Source organism: Ursus arctos, unplaced genomic scaffold (genome assembly GCF_023065955.2).
Source record: "Ursus arctos isolate Adak ecotype North America unplaced genomic scaffold, UrsArc2.0 scaffold_4, whole genome shotgun sequence".
In the NCBI taxonomy this organism is placed as follows: Eukaryota; Metazoa; Chordata; class Mammalia; order Carnivora; family Ursidae; genus Ursus; species Ursus arctos.
The window spans coordinates 44,005,586-44,011,735 of record NW_026623056.1 but is presented as its reverse complement, the minus strand read 5'-3'; the positions used below and the strand labels follow the sequence as shown (position 1 = coordinate 44,011,735).

Sequence of the window (6,150 nt, the reverse complement as noted above, 5' to 3'; positions counted from 1 at the left end):
CCACTCTCTGGCAGCTGAAACTCTGGCACTCAGCCCTGGGAGTTGGATCTAGAGCTACACTGCTCTGCCCCTCTTTGCCTCAGGTGCCAGCCTCAGCATCCTTTTGTCTGGTTGCCAGGTCACTAATCTCTCTTGGCATCTGCCTTTTTCACCCCTTCCCTCCTCCTCCCCCTCCATCAAGAAATCTAATTCCAAGCTGGCAGGCAGAAGGTCAGAAATCTTTGAAAGCCACAGCTTCCACCGCCCACACTCAGGTCTCGCCTCTGCACATACTGCCAAATGCCACCTTACGTTTCTCCCTCTTCCATAACATCCTGTAGCTCTATAATGCCCAGGTTGTCACCTGAATCTTGCCCTCACATCTGCTTCCTTCCCCTTCCTCGGCAGCAGGGCTGTCTTTTATTAGTAACATCCTGCCATGTCTGTCCCCAAGGCTCAGCACATCTTGTCATCCGTCCGGGGATCAGCAGCCTCTTCAGAGTTAGCGACTCTGGGACTTGCCTCGGTCAGAGGTGTCTAGAGGCCTACAGCAGGCCCAGAGCATCTGGGGAAAGGAGAGCTGACAGACCCCTGAAACCCACACAATCATATCTTTGAAAAGTGGGCCACATTAAGCAAACGACTGCAGGCTAGTGTGACAGAAAAGACAAAGGACAAAGTCACACCCGACCTGAACAGGTGACAGTTTTATTTCTTTACACATTCTGAAATGACATATTCAGGGCTACCTTAGAAGAGTCTTTTAGGGAAAAAAAAATCTTTTAAATATCTTGCATGATTTTTGCCCACCCTGAAAGAATACTTTAGAACACATGTACTAAGGATCTTGTATCTTTCTTAGTTTTAAAAAGGAGATCATGTCAATGTTTAATCTTGGAAACTATAAATTGTATATAAATTATATTCTTAAAACATAGGATTTTCATCTTACAACTTTTTAACCTCATGTAACCACTGCGCTATCTCTATCAATTCTCTCCCCAAACAGCAAAATCCAAGCTACCCACCCCCCAAAAAAGGAACAAAAGGAAACACAACATTAGGAAAAAAGCTAAGAGAAAAGGTAATTATTACAATATAAACATCCATCGAGCAGAAGCTGAAAAAATTACCCCAAAATCTGTGAAACATGGAAAATGTTTATTAGTAGCAGCTCAGAAAAGATGTATAGATTACAAACTACTAAGAAAAAGTGAAGTTACAAAAAAGTCTTTGAAGTGTAATTTAGAGATATTACTACTTCTGTGTGGCTGTTATACATGTAACATAGTGTTAGGACACCTGACAAAATTACTTAAACTAGGGTATTATATGGGGATCATTTAGTTCCACCCCATTTTTTTAATGTATGCTGAAACAGAAGCCCAAAGATGTGGACTGTTTTTCCTACTACTAAAGCAGGGAACAGAACCTAACTTTTTGATTCCCAATCCAGAGTTATACGTAGCATTTTTAAATATTAAAAGGATGTGATTGTAAAATAGATAATGATAGGGGCTGAATTCTGTTCCCCCAAAAATTCATATGTTGAAGCCCTAAGTCCCAGTGTAGTAATATTTGGAGACGGGGGCCTTTGGAGGTAATTAGGTTTAGATGAGGTCATGAGGGTGCCGCCTCCATGATGGAATTAGTGTCCTTATAAGAAAAGGAAGAGAAACAGACTTAACTACAGAGAACAAACTGAGGGCTGCTGGAGGGGAGGTGGGTAGGGGTTGGACTAATGGGGGTTAAGGAGGACACCTGTGATGAGCACTGGGTTTTGTATGTAAATGTTGAATCACTGAAATCTGAAACTACACCTGAAACTAATATTACATTGTATGTTGACTAACTGGAATTTAAGTAAAAACTTGAAAAAAGACCCCTGCCCCCAAAAAAAAGAAGAGGAAGAGAGAGACCAGGCTCTTACTCTCTTGCTCTCTCTTGTTTTCTCTCTCTCTCCGTCTCTGTATATACAACAGAATATTACTCGACCATCAAGAAGAATGGAATCTTACCATTTGCAGCAACGCGGACGGTACTAGAGGGTATTATGCTAAGCAAAATAAGTCAGTCAGAGAAAGACAAATATTATATGATTTCACTTATATGCAGAATTTAAGAAACAAAACAGATGAACAGAGGGAAAGGGAGGGAAAAATAAAATTAGATTAAATCAGAGAGGAGACAAACCATAAGAGACTCTTAATCATAGGAAACAAACTGAGGGTTGCTAGAGGGAGGGGGTTGAGGGAGGGGGTAACCGGGTGATGGGCATTAAGGAGGGCACATGATGTAATGAGCACTAGGTGTGATATGCTACTGAGGACTCACTAAACTCTACCCTGAAACTAATAATACACTATATGTTAATTACCTGAATTTAAATAAAATAAATTAATTAAATTAAATAAAAAGGGATAACATTCTTGCCCCGGAGTGTGTAAAAGAAAAACAAAAGAACACAGAAAGAGACAGAGATGAAGAATCAAGGTCTGTAAAGAGTGACGATGATTACAAGATTCAGACGTCACATGTTGATGGCCCAGAGATACTGTTTGGAACTCCCTTTGCTCTCACCATATTTTATTTGTGTTGCTAGGACACTCAGTGGAAGATGACTGGAAGCCAGTATGTCATCCAGGGACTAATGCTAAAGAGAAAGGTGAACAGAATGAACAGTCTGCTGCAAGCTAAAAGAACCATAGAAGGTTTCTCCATCTTCTACAGAGTCATGACGGATTGATGGTGAATGTCTGCCTATGGCTACAGCTCTCAAAAGCACCTTTCGTTATTCTTTTAAAAGCGGTGCATCAAAAGAATTCCCTGACCCAAAAACAAAGTGTTCGCTGAAACCAGCTGCAAGTAGCTGTAGAAAAAGACACCTTGTCTCGACAGCCAGACAAGGCCACACGGCCCCCTCCCAGTGCCATTGGCCCACAGGGAAGTCAAAGGTCAAAGGCAGAAGGAGGAGCCAAGGTGGTAAGGCCCACAGGAAAACAAAAGCTAGGAGTCAGAGTGCAAAATCCACAGTCCCTAAGGGCAAGAATGGCGCTGCTTCTCCAGCCAAAAAGAAGGAAAACCACGTCCCTAAAGAGTTCGTTGCCTATGCAGCCAAGAAGGGGCCCGAAGCCAAGGCTGCTGCTCCTCCCCGGGGTGGCAGGTCTAAGACGGTGCCTGAACCCCTGCCCCGGAAGACAGAAGCCCCCAAGGGCCTGAGGCGGCCGGGCATGCCCACCAAGGCCTCATCGTCCAAACTGGCCAGTAGGAAGGCGGAGGCTGGAAGCTAGAGCTGGGGTGGAGACACAGAGATCCTGCCCAAGTTTTTATTCTCCAACAAACCATCACTCTACTTATTTCTTTGTAACCTATTTATCAATAAAGGCAGTAGAAAAAGACACCATAATCCAATGTACCTGAGTTGAAATCCACCATTTCCTGGTTATGTGACCTTAAGTCAGGCGCCTAACCTCACAAAGCCTCAGTTTCAACCTCTGATGTGGAAATAATACACATCCACAGTCTCTTACATGAAATTCCTGGGACTAGATTTTAATTACATAAAGTAATATAGTACATATATTGAATTTTATATAACACCCATCATGTCTGGGCCAACACTTAGTAAGCAAACACACTGATATTCCCTCACAAAAATGCATCAATTCCAGGGCACCCACGTATAAGCAAAAACAAATCTTTGCTGAGATAAACTCCCCTTCCTCAGATAACTGATGTCCAGATGCCAAGTGATCTGAGAAGCAGAACTGTAAAGGTGCAGAGATTCCCTGTTTCTTTCTTCCACTCAATATTCCTTTCTTCAGACCCAGGATCTCTAAGCCCATACGAGGCAGCTTTTCTGCAGCTTTGCAGGGGCAGGGGGGGTGGGGGGGGATGCACATCGATAGCATTTTCCTTTTCTTAACACTGCACCTGCCTCTTTTACCTCACTCCTTGCCCTGCGGGTCCTCAAGGAAGAGGAAAGAGTTTTGGACACTGCTTTACAGTTTTTTTTTTAAGATTGTATTTATTTATTTGACAGAGATAGAGACAGCCAGTGAGAGAGGGAACACAAGCAGGGGGAGTGGGAGAGGAAGAAGCAGGCTCATAACGGAGGAGCCTGATGTGGGACTCGATCCCAGAACGCTGGGATCATGCCCTGAGCCGAAGGCAGACGCTTAACCGCTGTGCCACCCAGGCGCCCCTGCTTTACAGTTTTTAAAGCATGCTGCTTGCATGGACTTCTTTCATGATCACACCAGCCACTGAGTGGCAAGTCTTAACCTACTGTATGTGGTATCAGAATTTAGGTTCCTCACCTTCGGTGTCCCCTTCAGGTGGATGACATCATCTTGGGAACTTCTCTGCCTCATGGCAGATATTTCCTGGGATCCAGGGAGACCTGTCTCTTCTTAGTTCAAAGCTCATGTCCACTTTTCCCAGCAACCCACTAGTTTCCTGCTTCTAATCTGAAAAATGCCTCCACTCCTACCCAGTGACTCATTCAAAAACATCCCGCACTCATCCCTGCTTCAATCCCCCTAGGGATCCACCTTTCTCGAATTCTATTACTACAGGTTTTACAATAGAAAATTGCTTTACAGTTTCAGCAGCAACAGCGGCCACTCAGCTACCACAGTGAACAAAGACTGTTCTCGCCTGGTTCCTGTGCAGCTTAACAAAAGTCATGGATATGGACAGATATTAAATATGTCATTTACTTCCCCGAAACTACTGCATGGAGATGTAGTTTAGTTTGATTCTAAATTCTAATTTTCAAAAGCCCTACTGACACCTAGTAAGACAAGGGTTTTGGGAAAGAGGACAATTTTCATGGAAAGGCAGCCACCCACACAAACATCTTAGGACTTAGACATTGTATTTCTCAAACATCTTCTTTAAAAGACTACAGTAAGTCAGGACATGTGTAATAATTTCAAATATTCCAGTAACTAACGATAGGACTGTTATAGCTGCTATGAGTTTTGTTTCCATTCAGAACTCAAGAATTTTGTTTCTGTGTATTTGCACATGTGCAGTAAACCTTGAAAGCATTACAACATAATCTGCTCCTATGTTGTTAGAAGGAGTATCTGGTATTGGTGCTATTTGGTATCAGATCATTCTGCGCAGAATGATCTGATACCAAACAGCACCTGTGGGGCCACTGTCCTTGTACGTGTGGTACGTGTAGATTTTTTCTCTCACATTTTATAACATGATACTTAAGGCTATTGGGCCTCAAAACACCAGGTGGTGAACACTTGGGAGAATTCAAGATGCTGTTACCATGGGGACAAGATGCTGGTCCTTCTCGATGCAATCAACACACTTCCTCTTTCAGAAAACTACTTCCACTGGAAAATAAATGAGCTTAAAAACTGAAGCTTTTAGTTTTATAAGAATGACTATTTTCTGAAAGATCTGTATTTAATAGTGATAGAGATGGGCAAGCCGGGGAGAACTATTTAGAAAGGCCTCGTTTTCAAAGACATACTTCTGACTTTTGCTTTCTCCACTGGCTAGTATTAGGTGGAGAAACAATTCTGATACCTCAGGCTGCACTTCTCGAGTGTCTGTCCTATGTGGTAGATTACTACGTGGCCATAAATCATTTTTCTTCCTTTTTCTGTGTGTTTGTACTTGACTTTACAGCTCTTGCCACGATGAGTTAGAATCCACTTTCTCACTCCTTGAATATGGGCTGACATTGTGCCTTGTCGGGCCAATAGAATGTGGCAGAACTGAGAACTTACCAGTTCCAAGCCTTGGGATCCAGCACCTTACGTACGCCTCCCTCTCTCTTTCTTGGGATCCTGCCCAATTTCCATGTGAACAAGCTTGGGTGGTCCTGCAGGAAGATGAAAGACACTTGCCTAAGTCGTCTCCACTGCCACCCAGCCTGTAGCCAGAACCCTCAGAAGCAGAGCTGACTAGCCAACAGGAAGCTGAGGATGTGTGACTAAGCCCAGTGAAACCAGAAGGACCACTGGCCCACAGAATCATGAACTACATAAATGGGAACTACATACCAGATTCTTCTTTATTATAACTGTTCATTTCAAAGGACCTATTTGTGAATATGCAGCTGGACTCTTAAAACCAAAACCCAAGATTTGGTTGGAGCACCATGAACGCCTACTGAAAACCCCAAGCAGGGATGCACAAGCA

The 6,150-nt window shown here is 43.3% G+C and overlaps 1 long non-coding RNA gene and 1 pseudogene across 1 annotated transcript in view; one reads left to right on the top strand and one right to left on the bottom strand.

Annotated features, from left to right (window-relative positions):
* Positions 1–418: 418 nt before the first annotated feature.
* On the top strand, positions 419–3,269 carry LOC113241136 (histone H1.8-like; annotated as a pseudogene).
* Positions 3,270–5,623: 2,354 nt separating this feature from the next.
* Positions 5,624–6,150, bottom strand: part of LOC125281510 (uncharacterized) — a 144,539-nt gene continuing 144,012 nt past the window's right edge. The window contains exon 3 of the long non-coding RNA XR_007188755.2: positions 5,624–5,830. This is a non-coding gene — a long non-coding RNA (uncharacterized LOC125281510). The remainder of the gene's footprint in view (positions 5,831–6,150) is intronic.